The 21,623-nt window shown below is 38.9% G+C and overlaps 1 protein-coding gene across 2 annotated transcripts in view; it reads left to right on the top strand.

The window, feature by feature from the left end:
• Positions 1 to 1,480: 1,480 nt before the first annotated feature.
• The window catches only part of RAPH1 (Ras association (RalGDS/AF-6) and pleckstrin homology domains 1), a 101,604-nt gene continuing 81,461 nt past the window's right edge, over positions 1,481 to 21,623 (top strand). For both annotated transcript variants that reach the window (XM_063341509.1, XM_063341508.1), the window contains exon 1: positions 1,481 to 1,868. The gene's annotated coding sequence lies outside the window, so the exon portion shown is untranslated. The remainder of the gene's footprint in view (positions 1,869 to 21,623) is intronic.

Below are 21,623 nucleotides of genomic sequence, written 5' to 3'. Positions count from 1 at the left end.
GCACTGAAAATTGAAGTGCTTATCACTTTTATTAAATTATGTGAACCCAGACATTTATTAATCGTGGAACATTTCCACAAACTACAAAGCAGGGTAGCAGTAGTGGTCTATTGTTTTGAACGGCTGGATTAAAACTATTTTATTTGCAACTTCAGGCGGCTACTGCAGTCTCTTTGTGATGAACGCATTCATTTTTATTCCACATTGACAATATAAAAAAAGACATTCAGAGTTGCAATTGAAACAGTCTGATATTTCTGCATCCGTAACTTTAATCTCAGCCTGTCTGGGATATTGTTAATTGGCAACATTTTATTATGTTGTCCAAAATTTGGAAGTGATTACATGCTAAGGCTAATTTATATAGCAAAGATTTTTTGCTATATACATTAGAATTATATGTGTGAACTTGTTCTTTCAAATGACTTAATTGTATGTACACATGAAAATTATTTTCTCCGTGTACAGTGTACAAGCTTGTATTTTAAAGGCTGCCTCTTCATGTTGCTTTTGACATAGCTTACAACCTCAACGGTAAATTAGTATTTACAGAACTAAAACAATTCACATGGTTTTGCATAATTGTTCTCATTTATGGAAAATACTGTGCTTTAGCTGACTGAAGTTTTCTTCCTGTCAAATACTGGCAGATCAAACCCGACGTAAAACACGGCTATGTTATGGCACGGTATGACCGGTTCCAGCACAGGGGAGATGTACCTTCCCAGCCGAAGGCAGAACGAATGTCATCTCTTTCGCGCTAGAGCTTGGAGCCCCAGCACGCTGCCATCTTCCCCAGCAGCCCACGCAATAAACTATATTTACGCCAGCCTCCTCTCCCATAGCATTATCTGCGGTAGCACCCAGCGTTTTATCCCATTTTATAAATAACTTGAAAAAGGGTGATCTCGGCCCTGAAGTTGTGGTAGGATGAGAAATAAGGGTAGAGCGTGGCCGAGGCGGCGCGGTCCGAGGCTGGCCCAGGGCAGCCGCCGCCGGCTCCGCGGGACACAGGACCGAGGGTTTCCGCGGCATTTCCAGGATTTGGTAATTTGCTGCCTACAGAAACCCCCAGTGACAGACGCGGGACGGGGAACGTACCCCCCAGCGCCTGGAGCCGCGCACCGAACCGCACCGTGAGCTCCCGGCCAGCGCCCGGCGAAAGGGCGCTCGCCGCCGCCAGCTCCGGGCGGACCCGCTCTGCCAGGCTCGGCAGCGCGACCGCCTGGGAGAGAGCCAGCGGCCCCGGGGCGGGGGCGGCAGCTCGCCTCAGGGCACCCCGGCATGGCGCCCGGCCGCCCCCCGCGCGCCAACCGACCCTCGCCTGCCAACCGTCGCTCGCGCGCCCAACCGCCGCTCGCGCGCCCAACGGCCGGCCGCTGCCTCTGCGCTGCGGGGCCCCAGCCGCCCCCCGGGCGCTGGCGGTGGGCCCGCTGGGGCGGGGCGAGGCGCGGCCTGCGCGCCGGAAGTGAGCGGCGGGGGGGGAGCCCGGAGCGGCGGCGGGCGGTGGGGCGGTAGCGGCGTGGAGGGAGCGGTGTCTCCGCTGCCGGACAGGGACGTGCTCCGGCGGCCGGGCGGAGGCGTGTTCCGCGCTCGGCGGAAACAAGACACGGGAAAGGAAGGGAGCGGCAGTGGGAACCGGCATCGGCGGCCACCATTAGCGGCAGCAGGGGGAGGAGGAGCAGCAGCAGCAGCAGCAGCAGCAGCACCAGCACCAGCCGCCGCCGCGGGGGTCTGCAGGCGGAGCGGAGCCCGGGTGCCGCTGGCGGCAGCGAGCGGGAGCGTGCCCGCCGCCTCGCCGCTCTTATTCTGTGGGGGCTCGCCGCTGTCCGCCAGCCCGCCAGGGGCTTCTCCTCAGCCGGGGCGAGGTGAGTGGTGGAGCCGGCGTCTTGTCGGGATTTTTTTCGGGGGGGTGGCGGCGGTGGGAGAGCCGGCGGGCGTCTGCCGGAGCCGGGGGCGGTGTTTCCTGCCGCTTCCCCCTCAGCACGGCGGCGGGGCGGGGGCCGCCGAGGGACCGCTGCGGCCGGGGGCTGGGCGGGGAGGACCGGAGCGAAGGAGTGGGAGAGGGGCGAAGATTTCACGCCCCCTCCCCAACCCCCCAGTCTGTGTCCTGCGCCCCTCCGCGCCCCAAAAATCATCGGCTGTTTTTTTCAAACCGGCTTTGCAATGCTGATGACTGGTGAAGGGTTTCTTTTTTTTGTGTGTGTGTGTGTGTAGTTCCCACCCCACCCCCCCCGGCTTTTCCCTGTGTAAGGCATGCCTCAGAAGGGGCTGGGAAGTGAGCCGGGGATGCGCGAGGGATGTAGTCGGTGGCATCCAGACAATGTCAGCTTGGGTGAGTCTCCACCCTGTGGAGCTGCAGGCAGCCCAGTCCCCTGCACAGGCATCGCCGGGTCTCTCTGTGCCACCCGGGGCACAAAACGCGCTCAGATCCTCTCTCCTCGTGCAGAAAGGAAAGATTGCTTTGGATTATTCGCTACAATGTTTCGTTAAAAAAAAAAAAAAAAAAAGACTTGAAATCTCTTAAGCTTTTTAGCCGTACGACTTACTGAGGGCAGGCTGGTTTTTGGAGAGCCTCCAAAGCAAGGCTGGTGTCTGCATTGGTTTTCATGAAGATGGGGAGAGTGGTGTGTGTGTATATATATATTTTTTTTTTTAATTTTTTTTTTGCATGGGGAAAATCATTGATGCTGGGAGGGGAAGGAGGAGTGTCTGTATACATGAGTGTCACATGACCTGTGTAAAACTCATATAGGTATACTTCTATTACTCCTTTATTAATGCTAGCTATTTTAAGAAGCCAGTGACTTATATGTTCATTTTGGAAGGTTTTATTTGTTTTGGATTTATCATCTTGTGTGTCAGAAAATAGTCATCTGCATGTTTGGGCACTGTCTTTGTATTTTGCCATTTTTTTGTAGTATTCAAGGCTTTTTATGTTTTTACTGGGTTATAGGTACTCAGATGGGGGCAAGCAACAGTATGTATAGTACACTCCTTTAATTGGAGGAGTACAGGTATACTTGGTTTGGCACGAGTATGCTATTTCATATGGCTAATATCTTTACACTGCCATTCATGTGATGGAGGAATGGGGAATGACTGCAGAATCACACCTGCTCCATTTTAAACAAATTGCCTCTCTTCATCTGTTCCCCCTCGCTTCCCTGTGCTCCAGACAGGGACACATTAGGTTGTAAAACACCTTTGAGCAGAAAAATAAATTTATATGTTTATTGATGAATGAATTTAGATGTTTATTGAAACAATATTTCTAAAAAAGCAAATCTTCCTATTTTACTGTCTGTTTAATCATCTCTGCTGAGAAGTTTCCTATTAAAATAGAGGAACAGAAAAATCGCTTGCTAAATCATCTTGAAGAAAAAAATATAAGTCATAAATTCCAGTTCTAGGGAATACTTTACATGTAGATATAAAGGTGTAGACATGTCCATATTTAATATGCTGATATCCTTCTTGGTGGGTGTGGTTGATAGTGGAATATAGAACTGTTTCTCTGCACCTAAGTGGGTATGTGGTTTTTCATATCAGCGGGTGACACTCAAATTACCTTACAGAAATCCGCTTTAGGGATACTTTTGCTTTCATAGAACAAGGAGGTAAGTGGCATCAAGGAATTCATTTATTACCCTACTACAAATTTCATTTTCAGATAGATATTTCCTTAAAATGGCTTGGGTTTTAGATTTATATGACATGCAATGAAGAGTTCTTCTACCACTGTTTCTCTTGACTCAGCGTGGGATGACAGAGAGAAAAGTATTGCTAAAGAGATAAGCCACAATTCAGGAAAGCTGTGTAGTATACCAGTTGTTAATCTCTCGAAAGAATATAAAAAATATATAAAGGGGCACTGACAAATTTGATATAATCTTCAGTCTGCCTGCCTTGCGTAATATTTTGAGGCCACTGCCTTCAGGTTTGACTTTAAAATAGTTTTCTTCCAGGGGAGTATTGCATTGATATAAACCGTTTGGAACTCCCTATATATGGCAGCCTGTTCCTTTCTCCATAAAGTAAGCCGTAGTATGGAGAACACATGTTGGTTTAAAAGAGTGTATGAGACTGTCATGGTAACTTTGTAGGTAATTGTTCAATTTCATTGATTTTAAGAGGCTTTATTTTTCAAGAGAATATCTCAGTCTTCTGAGTATCAGTGTATGTGGATATTGCCTCATTTCTCCCTTCTCCCAAACCACTGAATTTTTTTTCAGCTGTAAAGCTAATGTGTTGCTTCTTTATTTGAATTTTGCAAGAATATGAACATGTGCTCCTTTATCTCTTCCTTCAGCATCAAGATTTTTAATAAAATCAGCTAGCTTTTCTAGCCAGAAATAGTTATTTCTTTGTGCTCTTACTTAACATCTTTATGCTGTATTAATCTGATCTTTATTGGTTGTACAACTTGCCTTCCTTCTTCAAATGTCTTTGAGCCACTGGAGGGGGGAAAAACCAAAACTCTATCAAACTGGGGCAGAGTTAAATCTGAGTGACTAAGCCAGTTAGGCAAATACTAAGAAGAATAGTGCTGAAGATCCCAGCCATTAAGTAATTTAGATCACATTCTTAATAGCAGAAAAAATCCAAATCTCTTGGTTACAAATGAAGCTGAAGGTTGCAAAATAATCACACTGTTATGTTAAACAATAGTTTTATGACTGAATTTTCCAGTAGAACTGAAATAATGTATTTCACAGCTTCCCATTAACATCAGTTCATACTGAGGACCCCACTGGTTAAATCTAGAACTTGTTTTGGGCACTTATCAAAGCCAAAAACGTTCAACTTGTATTTCAGCCCACAACAATAAACCAAACACTGATGGATGCTTATTTTGTGATGTTTCTCACCCTTTCTCTGCAATTGCTAGAAGAAAACGTATGTTGATTTACATCTGAATCAGGCAATCTCAGATAAACAAGCTTTATAAAAAGAGGCAATCCAGATCTGTTTTATTGCTGAAGTTTAATAATACGTAGAAATGACAGCAGACTGCTGAGTAGTCACGTTTAACGTGTTTCTGTGTAGAATGCTAATTTTGTTTAAGGAAATGTAACTTACAAACCCAAACTTGTTGTATTGAGTAACTCCTTTTAAGGATTCAAAAAATATCTATCATAATTGTCAGTCACAGATTTTGAGTAAGTACATGCATTGAATGCTCTCCACCATTAGGAATGTCTGTAAGGTTAGGGAATGCCAGTGAAGAAACTTGTACTATAATTAATTGCCTGTTATAATTGTTCTTCAGATTGGCAAGGGATTTAAATTTATTTTTGTTAATCTGCAAGCATTATAATCACTTAAAACCTGTGTTCATTGAAAATGGCATATTATTTTCAAGAGGTTAATACTAGAAATTGGTAATAACTATCCAATTAAGCATATCAGTCCCTGTGAGAAAGACAAGTAAAATTCCATGATGATTCAGGTTGCTAATAATCATCCTTGTAGTTGAAAATCTTATAAAGACTAGAAAAAGTATCTGCAGCATACTACTTATGCAACTTGATCCAGATACATTGGATTATATTTTTTGACTTTTCAATGAGTTAAAGTCACTTCTCTAGTTTTTCCTAAGCAGTAAATTTTATTTATTTGCTAGGACAGGCTGTAGTTGAAGTCTTTAATGTAGATGTTACACAGAATAATATTTTTATTGAGCTTGCTTTTTTTTTTTAATACGTCTATTAGTGAAAAGCACTTGAAATATCTTGTTCCGTGAGCTAGCACTCTATTTGTTAGGAGTTGTATAGGGGAAGATGACGTGCACAAGAGTTTGAAACTGGCCTGAGGGTTAAATATTAGGAAAACTATTTTTTGCCGTCTTATTTCGTAATGAGTTAGTTGAATTCTGTAGAGAGGACCGGGTAGGGAGGAGGAATTCCAGAGCTACTATGAAAATAGTTTTAAAACTTCATAGTCATAGAACATAATTTTTATCTGTTACTGAATTTCTAGTCACAGAAATTCATCAGATTAATTTAAGTTGACGTAATCAGAAAGGTGGTTGAATCTTCATTGCCTCTGTTCTTTCTTGTTAGGAGAATGGTGTATAAGGTGAAAGTTTTTGTACAAAAATATTATAGTGAGTCTGTTGAAGGAATTGCTATATGCAGTAGCAAAACTGTTATCATGTGTTTGCTTTTCTTAAGTAAATATTTTAAAGTGTTCAAGAACTGAAGTTGTTGCTGGTAAAAATGCACTGATGTTGCATAGAGAAAATGGTAGACTGAATGAGGTTTGTTCTCATCTTCTGTGAAAACTTTATTAAGTACCACCCCTTTTTGGAATGTTAACGTTGTGTTGTTCTAATTGTTGTATTTGACATCTGCTGAAATGATCTTGTACTGTCCAAGGGTGTCAGTATTGTCAATCTAAGCATTTAAAATAGCAAGTTGCGTTTGTAAACTAAACCAGTCCTCTTTTGCTTAAGCAATGTTAAGCACAAATCCAAACTACCTTACTGTTTCCCACTATTTATTATAGCACAATAGCAGATTTCTAGCAGATCAGGATTCGAAAGAAACAGGAACAAAAAGTGACATCATTCTCCAGTTTTGTGGCTCTCATCAGTTTAATTACTTGTGTCAGTATTGTGCTTTCCTCTAAAAAAAAGTCTTGGAGAAGTTAAATAGAGGACCTGGTCATTTCTCTCAAATGCATGTATGAAGTGGAAAAATATGCTAAATAAAACATGTGCAGAAAGGGGCTGGAGGGAGACTGATTGGCATCCTTCATCCTCTCTGATAACTTTAATGTTCAGAAAGCTTTGGGAGCAATTGCGTGAGGACTGGCAGAAACTTCTGTTCATGTGACAGTGAGAGTTGAAGTTCACTGCCTGTCACTGGCATAGAGACCTTGGCTACTGCCAGTGCTGTGATTATTCCATCATGTCCTTCCCTATCCCCAAAGACCTCATAATTTGCTTTGTCGGACCTGGCATATTTTTTTGTCCTTAATACTGCGTTAAAGAAAAATTTAAAAAAAGTGTTAACTGTGCTATGCTTAGAGTTGAGATGTGCAATACAATTATTTCTCGTCGTTGTTTTTTTCTTTAAATTGTTGCCTTCTTGGTTCTTGCAGTAGGAAAGAACAGTTTAGTAGTTTGCTCCCTAAAGAATAGCTCCAAGTAGAGCTTGTTGCTTTCCAATGATACATGGACAGATTTCATCTTGATGCAAATTCTGTAATTTATTACCACTTTCCTGCTTTAAGAACAGCCATCTTTAGCATAGGAAAGGTAGTTCATTCTAGGTGAGCATAGTCTTAATGCCTGAACTTGGTTACAGGGTCCTAGTAAAAGCGCTCTGCCAAACTAAAACTGTTGTTGAGCAAGCAGTTTTTGCTTCTACTATCCTACCTTCGTGTATCAGTGACTTGTGAAAAACTCTGCAGGTTCTTTGAGGAAGTACTGCAAACTCTTCAAGGATTACTCTATGCAAAATTTAACTTTATTTTCTGAAATCCAGTTGGTCATCGTAAAAGAAAAAATGTTTTCAGAAGTGTCCAAAAGACTTAATTACTAGCCTTAATGAAATTGTAATTGGTAAATTTGCATCACCTACTTGTGAAATTCGATTTTGAAGGCTATGTCATTAAATAGAGTTAGAAGTGCAAATAATGAATATGAATCAAGCATTGATGATAAAATAATCCCGTCTCAAATGGTTGAATTCTTACTCTGAGATCACCTTTCCAGTTAAATCCCTTCAATATATGTCATAAAATTGCCTGCTGAGTTAAGTGGAACATTAAAAGTTGAGTGAGTTACTGCATACTGTGAAAAATGCTACCTTTACAACACAGAATTCATAAAGGGGTGTTTTGTGTGAAATTTCATTCTTTTTGGAACTTACAGATGGTGCTAAGACAGTTTTGCCCCAATATGTTGTTTCAATCAGTGATGAAAAAAATATTTACTGTGTTTTTTAATGTCTCTGTATTTCTTTTACATTGTTTCATTGATTATTGCGATGAAATATCTGTCTAAAATGCCTATTTGATTGGTTTAATCACTGAGAAAGTATACTGAAACTATGTTTGACAGATTTTCGTCTCTGACAAAGGGCTTGTAGATTTGTAGTGGTACTCCTACATTTAACTCCGTGAAGTTGCTGAATTGATCCTTGTGACATACCATTGGTGGAAAGACAAATGTTCAGAAAGAAACAGCTTGTGTACATGCTTGCTGGCTTTCTCTCCTCTTTCCACCTCTTCATGATGAGATGCCACTGATAGACTTTGTTTTAGATGCTATAGAACACAGCATTAGCAAAACAAATGTGCAGGTACTTTGGAGGAAGTAAAGTTGGTCCATGTGTTGTTTATAAACTTCTTCCAGTCGTTAATATCTGTACAGATGCATTTGCTGTGCCTGGAATAGCCACAGGTTTGCAGTTCTCCCTACTTTGATCTCTGACAGTGCTGACCCAGTCTCAAGAACTGTATGTTCCACTTGGTATTTTTTCTAGTAGGTCACTTAATAAAATGGTGTTAATAAGAGCAAAAGGTAAGCAATTGAGATTAGAGACGATTATATTTCTTCTCCTTATACTTTTCCTGGCAGAAGTATCCTTAGGTCTTATTTAGCTTCAGTGATCGCTAAACTGTTGTGTGTTAAAAATACTCTTAAAAAGAAAAGCCTGGTGAGATTTGATACAGGAAAGTTCTATGATCCACTTTACAATGATCCACAGCATACCAAGTTGGTAAGACTGAAGGGGTGATGAGTTGTGGTGAAAGGTTCTACCTTTGGGGAGTTGCTGAGAGAGGAAGAGAAGCTACACCCTTGTGTACACCTTCCTAGACCATGACTGTACAGTTTTGGAAAATTAAAGGTTCTTTTATCTCTGGGATGTAAAAGCATTTTTAAAAATAAAGACAAATTCCCTTCTAGGCTGCTGTTTGCATCTTACAAGTATTAAAAGCCATCTATCCAGGTTTTCATAATCTGCTGTAGGAAATACTTTGCACCGTGATTTTGTTAATGAATTAATTTTCATATCTAGATGACAAATGTTATCTACACTTATTTAGGCAAGCTGGTTTATGAAATGAGGATGGGTTCTAGCTCAATACTGAAAACAGTAAGTTTTCAAGATGTTTGAAAACATATCATGAATGATTTTGGAATGAGACTGACTTTTGCAGCTTAATGATAATCCTGTGTTTTTTCTCCTTTGTGTCTGAGCTCATTGCTTGTTACTCCTCTTCTTTATGGTTTAGAGTGGAAGTATTGAATTAGGAGTGAACAGACATACACTCTTAACAAATGTGAAACTATTTTCTTATGACTATGACAGTGTTCCCTCAGGTTTTCTCATATCATTTGCTGGGAATACACAAAGATAAGTTAAGATCTGAAGTTCTTAAATTTGTGTTAACTCTGAAACTCTGTGTCTACAAGGAGAAGACACCCTATGTGAAATAAATGGCATATCTACTCTAGCTTTCTTCAGAAGTGAGGACAATATTCACTGCCCGGGGAGGTTCCTCACAGTTGTTCAGTGGGAGGTACACTACTGATGGATTGTGTCTGGACTTAAAATAAAACCTCAGTCTTTGGTATTGCTCTGTGGGCTATTTGTAGGCAGTTTCCCGCTCATGTGTGGTTGTTTTGCATTTCATCCTGGTTTGCCTAGTTCATGCCTGTATAGTGATGAGGCATCTTCCATAGAATTTTTGATTCCATGCCAGAAGCCAAGCATTCCAAGGTCTATTTATCCTTAGTTATCTCCTTTATTTTTCCTTGCTTCCTGCTTTTTTTTATCCTTGCTTCCTGCTTTTCTCCTTGCTAGAAGGATCACCATGATCTCGTTGCACCATTCAAAATTGAGTTAATAATTGTTGGAATCTGTTTTAATATACCAATGCAAGTTTGGACATTCCAGGTGTCTGTAATCATTCTTCTTCACAGGTGACTAAAGACCTTTTACACAAATGCATTTTACGGGGCATTTAAAAAAAGTAATTCCCCTAGTGAAAAAACTCCTTAAGTTGTTCTGGGCTTTTAAAGAAAAATGCCTTCTAGACCTCTGTTCTCCAAGGAAGTTGTTGCTTATGTCTTTAATGCGCAACTCAAGTACTTGGACATGTAGTTCTGAGTGGCTTTGATAGAAACATGGATGATTGCACGCTATTCCTGGAAAAGCATTCTGCAAGTTTGTGGTGTGTGTCAGTGACCAACATTTCTAGTAGTTTGGATTTTAGTTAACAGTACTTCTGTCTGAGGCTTTAAGAAAAGCACTTATATCTATTAAAAAGTGGCATTTTACTTAGCAGGGGAGGGGAAGCTGGTAGTTTTCACTCTCTAGTAACTGTGCAAGGTAGTAATACTGACTAAAACTTGTGAATTCCTTTGGCCATCTCTGAGCACATCACAGGTCAGGAGAACAACTCTACCTGAAGCTGGGTAACAGAAGATAACTTTTTCTTTCACCTCTACTCAGGTATGTCTATCAATAAGTAACTTAGTGATATCTTATGATCAGTTCTGTGAAACTGAAAGGTTATTTGTCAGATTGACGTGAGTACCAACAATAAATTCCTGCTCAGGGAGGAAGGAAAGGAATTATTTTTTGAAGTAAATGTTCAGTTGTTCTGGATTAGAGACCTCAGAGATTCTTTCTAAGAAGCATAGCACAAAGGAGAAGTCTCATTTTCAGCAATTACACGGAAGGAGAAGGAGGGTCCTATAGTAAAGCGTGAATGTTGTCTTCCCTTTCTGGCAGCTGGCAGAGGGGAAAATTGAAGCAATAGGGAAATGAGTGAAATTGTTAGGAGGAACCATTAATCCACGTCACAGTTCTTAAAGTGAAACATGCAGTGTTTTTATGAAGACTACTCTATATTAACTAAACTTCAGTTGATAGTGCAGCATACAGCTTAACCTTTTATGCTTGCTGTCCTTGTTAGTGAAAGTCAGAGACTTTCTTGTTAAAAATAAAATAGAAAACAAATCCCCCAAAACCCCCATTCAAGTGCTTGTGATTAGCTTGAATGAAACTTTCTATTTTGATATTGCTCGTTCCTGTTTAGCTTGAATCTGTGTAAAAACTTCATAAGGTCCTCAAAAACAACAGCAATTTTAAAAAAAAAAAAAAAGCCCTTGTAATTAGTTATTACTACTTTGTAATGAAAAATCTTAAATTATCTTTTATCAACTGGAATGGAGTATTCCGGGAATGACTAGTGTGCAATGTGGGGTTGAAAGTCCAGTGCAGAGCAAACAAAGTATTTTCAGACTGTGCACTTTCAACTTCAGTGGTGGTTCATTTCTGAAATGTGATAACTTGGGCGTCTCTCCTCTTGAGAAGAGGTGTCACTTAATCTTCATCCTCCTGATATACTTAAAAGTGTCATTTAGGAAGTTAGCTTGGGTAGACTCTTACACCCAAAAGTTTGGGGAATTATTTTATGTGTCTTTTTTCCTGGGCCTCGATCCTTCAAAAGTATATTAGGTTTGTGTGGCCTTTACATTTAAAATGCACGTAGTGTAGGAAAAAAAACATTGTCGCTTGACACAAATTACTTTGATTTAATGTACAGGCTGTCTGCTCTCATTCTCATGAAAAGAGCTTAAATTGAACTGCTGTTGCTTGCTTTCTGGCTTAAAGACTGATCTGAGTGCAGTACATGAGGCACGTTATTGTATTATCTGTAACTTTTAAAATTATTCCTCATATCTAGTACCTTCTGATGATTACTGTTTTCCACTGATTCTTGTGAAGTGTATACTTACTTTGAAGATGACAACATGAATTGTTATGTCCTTGTATAGTGTGACCTTGGGCCAACCTCATATCTTTGTACACTGTGAAGTAAAAGGTGCATTAGAATTTGAGAAATGAGAATTGAACCTAAAAACAGTAATAAAATAGGTTTAAAGTGTTTGTAGAACAGGAGAATGTGTTGTAAAGCAACGTCTTCCTAAGACTTTATTTATAGTTTCTCAATTTTGTAGAGCATAATAAAACCCATACCTTCTGAGCTTGGATTCCACCTCTCCATTTCCCCACTGGTCTTGGAAGGTATGCAGTTTTCCTTTTATTTAAAATGTACCTCACCTGAAACTAGAAGACCAGAACTTTTTAGTTTTCTGTATTTGTGCTCATTATTAACTTTCTGAGATAAGGTTAGTCTGGCATACTCTTTGATACAACTATTGACAGGCTGTGAGCATTTGAGAACAACATTTGTATATAAGTTTGAAGTTCTTTACAATTAGGGTGGTGAAACGCTGGAGCAGGTTGCCCAGAGATGTGGTGGAGGCCCCATCCGTGGAGACATCCCCTGGAGACATCCCTCATTCAAGGCCAGGCTTGATGAGAGGCTCTGAGCAACCTGATGTAGTTGAAGATGTCCCTGCTTACTGCAGGTGGGTTGGACTAGATGACCTTTAAAGGTCCCTTCCAATCCAACATGTTCTGTGTTTCTTGATAGGCGATCTGATGAAATATGATAAAATGTTACAATTTATTGGTATGTCTTGTGTAGTACATTGTTCTAGTTAAAGCTGTCTAAATCTTTTATTTTTCTACTTCAGAATCTGTTGAAAAGCAAGATGAAGGGCCAGTTGTTCTCTTACAAAAATGTTAAAAATTGCAGCTGACCGTATGTTGTCTGCATTCTTTTTGTCTTCCAGTGTGGATTTAAATATTTGAGTTTACAACTGCGCATGCTTTCACTATGTTATGATATGCCATAGGAGTTGAGAAGGCATAGCCTACTGATAAATTCAGCAGCTGTTTCTTCATTCCTAAAATGACTTTTGCTGGACTGCTTTTCTTAAAATGTTGGTATTTTAGCATGATTCAGGCAGTATTACTGACAGGAATATGGAACTAACATATTCAGAAGTAGGGCTTTTCTTGTTTTTGCAGTATGATTACATATATATAAGTATATAAAGTATGCATCTTAAATAATCGTCTTTTAGCATGTCTATTTATTCCAAGACGCTCAGACTGAAGTATTGAACTTCTTGGAGTATAGTGACAGCCAGTGTGACATCAAACCAGTGGTATTTGGAGTATGAAGTTGGTTTCTTTTAATAGAATTTGGAATACGTAGATGGTTAACTGGTTAAAGTGTTACATTATTCGTTCACTTTTCCAAAAAAATGGTTAAAATTTTGCCTGACACGACTTGTTGTGGAAGACTAGTGCTGTGATGGAGTCATCTCTTAAACTAGAGAACGCTACTTTGTGGGGGAATTTGAAGGTCCTTTTGCAAGCCTTAGCTTATTTAATATTTCTTTCATAATTTCTGAAGTGTTTCTCGCATCTGTAATGTGATTAGTAATATTTCACCAGGGGGACAGCGGCAGTCTGGTCCTGCATGCGTCAAGAATCGTCTGTGTAGTTACATGGAACTGATTTGAACATATGGCTTGTGGCTTGTATTTCAACTTTAGTAAATAGTGACGATCTTCCTATCATTAGGTGTGCATGCAGTAGTCTGGTATTTAATGGAATGCAGATTGATAACTATGTAGTTTTCATGTATTGCCACTATGCTTAATATATTTTATAGATCATGCTTAGGAAATCCCTTTGTAACTAACTGATCTTTTCTCTTTCCAAAGATGAGCAAGATAAGCACTGAAATGATATCCATGACTCTGCATTCTGTAAAAAAATTGATTTGTGCCATCTGTGTATTGCTGATCTTTTATAGTGTCTTGAGGAATAGGACATTATTTAGAAAGAGGAAATTAGGTCTGCCACAGTGGAAGCATTACATTATGGATTAAAAGCTGTCCTTGTCATCTTTGAACCATACTACTTTTGCTGTCCTCTTACATGCATGTTTTTTTGCTTTATACAGTCTTACAGTTCTCTTGCTGAGTTGCAGACCAGTAGTTTTGAAAGTTGTATGTTTAGCTCTCTTGTCCTCTTTTTGGTTATTGGTCTTGGAACGTTTGCTTCTGGAATGCTGCTTGATTTGAAGCAGGATAGGTAGAAAAATCCTTTTTTCTGTGCCCACTTTCTTCCTGTACTTGAGCTTATGTTTGCATGCGTGCTTTTAAGTTTTGTTGGCTAGAATTGTCCCACAGGAGATGTTCTGTCCAGTTCTTGGGGGTTGTAGTATTGTTCTTGGTGTTCCCCATCTCAAAATGCACATGGCGGGAGGTTGGATAATATAATTAGCTCTGCTAGTCCTGTGCTTTGTGCATATTCTCCTCAGCTGGGAGAAATTCATTAGATAATGTGCAAGAGTTGAAAAAGGGGCTGAGAACCTGCTTTCTGTGACTTGATTGCATTTTAAAAAATATAAAATGTCATGAATAATAGAGCTGGAAAGAAGTACTGTTAGAATTGACCTTACTACTAGCACAGTAGGCTGTGAATGATTCCGCAGATATATTGCTCTTTTAATTGTTTTCCTCTGAGAGAAGGTTGTGACATCAGATGAAAAATTGAGACCAGGAATAAACAAGATTTTAACATTTTTTACAGGTATTTCTTCATAAATGATCTTGTGGGGCACACTCTGGCTTTTGCTAGAGCTGTTTTCATCTCCGGATCTCATAAGTGGTTGCGCTGAATTGAATAGAGATGGAGACATAGAAATAGTGTGAACAGGCAGGCATGGATTCCTGGTAGTGGTATTGCCATGGGACCGTAGCCAGTCATTTCCCCTAATAAGTGTGAAGGTCCACTGGCAGCTCTGGCAGAACAGCTGCAGCTTGTGTTACAGCATACTATCACCTAGTTGTTGAGTCATTCACTGCTGATCTTCTTAGCTACTGTCCAGTAAATAATGAATTTTGGCGAGTTCCTTGACTAAAATTTCCATGTGCACCTTGGTGACCAGTGTTTTGAAGAGTGGTTATTAGTCTAACTTTGCACTGATTACAGTTTTGTCAGGCTTTTGCTATACTGCGGTATATTCTGGCAATATACGCGAAGCTAAGATTTTAGAATACTGTTGAACAATAAAAGGAGAGCAAAACAACATGACCCATATCTTCATCTTTTTCTAAGTTCACTAAAAACTGAATTGGTTGTATGATTTCCTTCAATATGATGGGAAAATTGTCCAGGTAATTGCTTCCTTATTTGTTCTATTTATATATCTATCTATATATATATATATCTCTATATCATCCTTCAAAGTGTGTTGCAGTGTTTCTGTCAAATGCAAAAGAGCATCTTCAACAGAATGCCAAATCCAGCTGTAGGAGAACAGAAGTTGCTTCAGCTTCACCAGCACAATTTAAAACCTACCTTGTGTAGTAGTAGTTTATTAAAAAAAGAAAAAAAAAAAAAAAACAAACAAAACACCAAAACAACGCAACCAAGCCAACCCCAAAACCTAACTATGAGAGAAGGTTGTGAATGTTCTAAAACACTTATTTATTGAAACTTATTACTAATGGCTTATGTTGGGGTATGTATATATATGGCGTATATATACCTGTCAACATATATATGTATGTGTGTGCGTATATACACACACACATACATATATATATTTATATATATGTTAGCAGGTATACTACCTGTTTCTTGCCTAGTGCTTTTTATGAGCAAATGTGTAAAAAGTATACTGGTGTAAATAAAGGTAAAGTTTTTTACTTTCTGACCTCTCTAATACAGTTTCAGCTAGAAAGTGACAGCAGTGAGTATTAGGAATCTATCCATTGTGACCAGCAATGTTTAGCACTGCAACAACAGCAATATGTGGAAATCTTTCCCAACTTTCTTCCACTGACTTTTGGGCTTGTTTTTCTTCTTCCTCCAGAAGGTGGGCTTTTCTCATTTGTTTTTCTTTATTTGAAAAGGGGTGGGGAGTCTCATGGTTGGGTTTTGTTGTTGTTTGTGGGGTTTTTTTGTTTGATTTTGGTTTTTTTGCGTTTTGTTTGTGATGGTGTTTTTTTTTTTTTTTAAAGAAAAAGCTTTTTAAGGTCTTCCTTCCAGTCTTTGCGTCATAAAGTAAATTTTAAATAGCGTACTGTCTTTTGTATGTGTGTAACATTGTTCAATCCCAAATACACTATTTTAAGTCTAATATTTCTTGATTATTTTTTTTAACACTGTTTCTTCTTCCTGCTACCATTTCCTCTTGGAAAAAGAAGACCCAGTTTGTTTTAGATGAATTGGAAGACTTATGTAGAGAAACTTTGGATTTTCTGACGTTGCATATACAAATTGCTTGGATTGTCTGCTTCACCCTGTGGATAGTGTAGTCTTAAGCTTTTTCTTATGATGGGAAGGATAGGTCTTCTGGCTTCTTTCAGTACTTGATTACGAGAGAGAGGTGATGTGTTTATATTTATGTGGGAGCTTTGCATCAAGGAATATCCTGTACCATAATGATGTGATTGGAATTAGTCACTTCAGCAGTTTTAAAGGCTTTTGCAGGACTTGACAGTTGGAAAAGCCTAATTTATTAGCATTAATTTTATTAATAATAAAATTTACGAGAATTTTTAAACTGCTTTGTTAATATCTTTCATCTAATTCTTATACAGCATGACCTGTGAACTGAACTTGTGGATGGTTTCTGTGTTTAGACATGACATTGTTAACTAGATTTATTCTTTTTTTTTTTTTACTTACATCCTGAGGTTATTTTGAATGCGGCATCGGAAATATTTTGCATACGCGATTTTTCTTCACTTTTCTTTTGTACGTTATTAAATGTTTTGGTTGTCCTTGACCTGATTTAAAGTCTGATTTTTGTTCCACCCCAACCTGCAAAATGAATTTGTCAATCGACTTCTCAATGTTCCAATTCATACAAAAGTATATAGAGATTAAATGCACCAGAAATACTCAGGGATTGTTAAGCCTAGATATATAGCTCGGGTGTTGGTGGATGTTTTAATTATTTTTTTTTTTAATGAAATGGTTTGTTATCATTTGACCTGTTTAAAAACTGTTGCTTTGAATTATGTCAAATCCTTTCAGCCATTAATAATGTTATTCAGTCTCTTATTTCTCTCCTAGTACATCTGTGTGCTATGAAAATTCAGATGTCTTGTCCGTTACTTCCTCTATTACTTTTATCTCAAAGGCCTAAAGTTAATTTCCCTCGTTTAGGCTTAGAATCAATCAGCTTGTCTTTTATCAGGCTGCAGTGTGAAAACGCATTTTGTTCATGAAATATTTTCATCTGAAGTCTAGTGTGGCACAAACCCTGTTATATCACTAGAAGTCTTACTGAAAAGCATCAATGACAGTGTTTTTGGATGCTAGGATTAAAATCAAAAGGCACTGATCATGTTCTGAAAATGTTTTACTGCAGTTAGACTTCCCATTTTAAAATTAGATTTCGTTATGTTTGTTGGTTTTACTGACGTGCCATACTAGTTGAAAAGCTGGAGTTCTACCTTGCCCTAATTTTCCATCTCTTAAGAAATTCCTTGTTTGTTTTGATGGTCAAGAACCAAACTGTTTCTTTACAGTTTCAGGTCTCCTTTTACTATTGAATAGGAGAGGGGCAATTAATGTCAGGGGATACCTTGACATAAGAGCTGCATTTCTAGCTACAGGATCATGTTCTTTACCCATCCCTCTACATGCTTTAGAGTTAGTCAAGTGAACTAGCTGATGTGATATAAGTGAACGAGATGAGATGCCCTGACCTGTATGAATGCACTTTAACATGCTTCCTGTGAATGGAAAGGAGAAAGTGGGGGGGGAGGTGGTGCTTTAATAGAAAGAGCTCTAATACCTCATCTTTGAGATAGAATGACGGCTCTAATTCTGAAGGGTGAAGATGGATGAAGTCCATCACCTGTATAGACTTCAGGACCTCCAAAGAAGCAGCTCCATTTCGTTCCAGTGTTCTGCTCTTGCTGATGGAAACAGATACATGGCACTATCAAATGGAACATGCCATTACAGTCTGGACATTGTGCCTGGCAGAAGTAATTAATAAATAACTATACATATTATGTATTTTAGTAATTATAAGCTACCTTTACTGCAGGGATGTGTTGGGATGCAGGGAGAATGTGCAGAAAAGCTCCCAGTGGAATGAAATTTATAACTCTGCAAAAGTGATTTCCTTTTTGGCTTGTAAACCTGTTCTGATTTGTCACAAGCTAGCCCTTTAAGGTATGCTAGGCTCTAGCTCCTATCAGTAAAACTTTATAAATCCTTTGGAAAAATAATCGGAAGAAGTTGCCAGCAAGACTTAAACCTGAGTGGGTGTTTAGAGGTCTGAAGGAAGGTAGAAGACCAATAAAAGCCGTGAAATAATTTCTTCTTATTTTTTTTAAGCTTCATTGTAAATCCTTTCACGGTGCTGCTTTTTTTGATTTAATGCAGTTTGAGATAGAGAGCTAAGATTCAAGCGCAATAATCTTTTCTATAAAAAATGAAACTAAAAAAATCTTCCAGCCAATTCACACCTCACTGTTAGCAGCTAGAAGAAACGAGACTGTAGGCTAATGGAATGTTCCACAAACTTCTGCATCTGCATAAACTTTTTCATAGTAGACAAACACAACTTGGAAGTTATTTTGCTTTTAAATATTGAGGTGCTAATGAATTAAGAGACTTATTGTAGTGTGGCTTTTAAACTGGTGGCTGTCACCTACATTTTCAATAGCTACTTTTGCTGCTTTGTGGTTCATTTTGGCTACAGCAAATTAATGCAGATTAGTTGCCAACCCTTGTCCTTAGCAAGATGCGAATGTGGTCCAAGTAATTACCATTTCTAGTGTCACAAATGACATTCCTTATACAGTGTGGGTAACTCTGTACAGCTGCTTTAGCAGTAAAAATAGTCATTGTGGTACACATTCCACTTTTATTGTTGTATTATATAGTTTATTCATCTGGCTCAATCCTTAGAGAGGTCTTTATACCGAAGAAGATATTTTTGAGGAAACAAAAATAATTGTTCTTTTGGGATGTTCAGAAAAAAAACTCACTCTGAGACTTGCCAAATTGTTACACAGCTGTTAAGATGATATAATGGTTTTTTGTTTGACTAAGGTTGTGAATACGAACTTCCTTCCTCCTGCATTTATAATTAATCTAGCTGTATGCAGAATTTGTGATAAATCTCTTCCAAATTTCTGTTGAGGGAGAGTACCTATGAAATGCTTACAAACTTCAACATGCAGTTTATATTTGCTTATGAAATGGGTGACCTAATTTTCTGTGAACTAGATATAACCTCCTCCCCTAGTCCTGCCAAAAGAATGTATGTCTAGAACAAGAGTTTGTCCTGGATTCATATAGCAGAAAAATATTCATCTGTGAGAACTCTTCACTGGAATACCCTTAATCTTGGGAGGAGTTCACTATGGTTAACTCAATAACGCAATGGAGCATACTTAGACTTCAAAAATGGGCTGAGCGCGGACAGTAGGTCCTGTTTTGTTTGTGTATGTCAGGTATTCCTGCATTTGTTGTGAGCCATGTTTCCTGCTGCTTTCCAAATTATACTGAAGGAAATGACAGCACCGGCGATCAGCCTTGTGGACACATGCTTAAGTATTTTGGAAAGGAACTGAGACTGGCTGCAGTGATACTGTAAACTGAGGTAGTATTTTGCCTTATGAAGGGCATGGCTCTTTGAGCATGATGCAAATTCAGTATGCAGTACAATATGAGCTCGTTTTTAGCTGTTTTTTTAACTAATTTTTAATGCATAGAAATGGCATGTAATTGTTTTCATATGAGGACATGACTTTTTTATGTTCTGTAGGAAAATACCAAGGTACTGTGCATTAATAAAATAATCCATCTATAAAAAGTTTGGGGTTTTTAACCATATTGTAGTTATCAGTATGCCCGTAAAAAGTGTTTCTGTTGTTTGGTGGTTTTTCTTTGTTAAAAAAATATTTTGTTAATATAATTATATTTGTAGCCAGGACAGATGAAGGAATTTAAATATCTGACTAGCTGAGAAAAGTAATCTATAAGTTAGTCGTCTTGCAAAGTCTTCCATTTTTCCATTGAATTCAGGAAAGAACGAGCCTTGATGGTTTCTGATGTTAAGATGTCATGGCAAGAAGTGGCAGCAATGTTTGTTTGTTGACAAACTGTTGCTTACCTGAAGTTTTATGAAGTTTGTGGATTTGATTCTTGGTTATATAACAAAATAATAATAAATACAGTATATGTTTTGTGATCACCTTTACAGCCAGATATTGGGAAGACGAAGACCCTGCTTTCAATAGCAACAAGCTGTTTGCGCAGAGCATCATAAGAAACTAGAGCCACAGCTGAGAGTGCAGTTGGCTGGTACCTTTGTTTGAGTACTGAGCTCTGTACACCTGTTAACACCAAAAATTTCCAAGATGTCATTTTAGGGAAGCCTTGAGAGTGTGCTAGTGAGATGTGTCTATGCTGGACAAGGACAATGGGAAGTGGTCATTCTTCCTTCTCCAGGAAACAGAATCCAGGATCCGTCTTCATCTTTCAGTAAGAGAAGGATCACTTCAAACACTGAAAAACAAAAATTATCTGTAGTTGCAATTAAGGTTCTATTTAAAAACTCAAGAGTTAAGGTATCCCGGGATCTACAACAGAGTATTCTTGTAAGTACTCTTTACGCTAAGTAAAGGTCTAGCAGAAGATATTTTAAAAGTGTTATTCCAAAGGAATTCTGCAGTCTTGACCCTGGCAACGTGGGGAAAAGATTAGAAAATTCTTGCTTTGCCAGAGTTACTCTAGACTTAGCACTGTTAATATCTCATCATTACACAGAATTTTGTGAGCCCTTAGTTTAGAATTACGAGTGGAATTTTTTTCAGTATTGAAATGTGTCCAGGTATTCTTATGAAAGAATTTGAATGTAGGTGTTTCTGAAAATATTATGGTATGACATTAACCATTCATGCTCAGATCTTTTTGGTTTTTGAAAAAAACTAACAAAATCCCAAAATACAGATGTAGTTATTAGCATGTAATGGTTTATAAATCCCGGAAGGCTGTGAAGTAATGTAGGAGGAAGGGTGCTCTGTTGTGTGCATGAAGCAGGTCACCCCATTTCTCTTTCTCATTGCTAACAGCAGTCTCTGAGGGAGGCAGCTGCGTGCTGGTGGTGCCAGGAGATTATGCATACTCATCTAAATGAAGTCACATACAAACTTTGAAACAAATGTGAACTTGAGTATCATGGCTTAATTTTTGTATGAAGACTGCATAATGTTTATTACACTAGCAGGAGAGGCAGCCTATATCAACCAGTTAATATATGCTTCAAATAATGAAAAATTGAAGTGACTTTAATTTCATGGAATTGGTAGTAAACTGCACAATTATAGCTGTACCCAAATTAAATAGTAATAGGATATCTCAAGTTGGATCGTGGAGTCCAACTCCCTGTTCCTTGCAGGACTACCTAAAACAAAGTCATGTGACTTAAGAGCATCGTCTGGACTCTCCTTGAACTCTGACAGGCTTGGTGCCTTCACCGCTTCCCTGGGGAGCCTGTTCAGTGACCAACCACCCTGTCAGTGAAGAACCTTTTTCTAACGTCCAGTCTGAACTTCCCCTGACGCATCTTCATGCCACTTCTTCATACCATTTCATGTAGCAAAGAAGTGTTTATATCTAGGGAAAGAATGTCGTTTGTTCCTGATAATTTGGCAAAACTGTGTTACAAATACAGGCCTGTTAAAGTGTAAG

This window comes from Chroicocephalus ridibundus, chromosome 7 (assembly GCF_963924245.1).
Source record: "Chroicocephalus ridibundus chromosome 7, bChrRid1.1, whole genome shotgun sequence".
In the NCBI taxonomy this organism is placed as follows: domain Eukaryota; kingdom Metazoa; phylum Chordata; class Aves; order Charadriiformes; family Laridae; genus Chroicocephalus; species Chroicocephalus ridibundus.
Note: the sequence above shows the minus strand (reverse complement) of the source record. Positions and strands in the feature narration are given on the sequence as shown.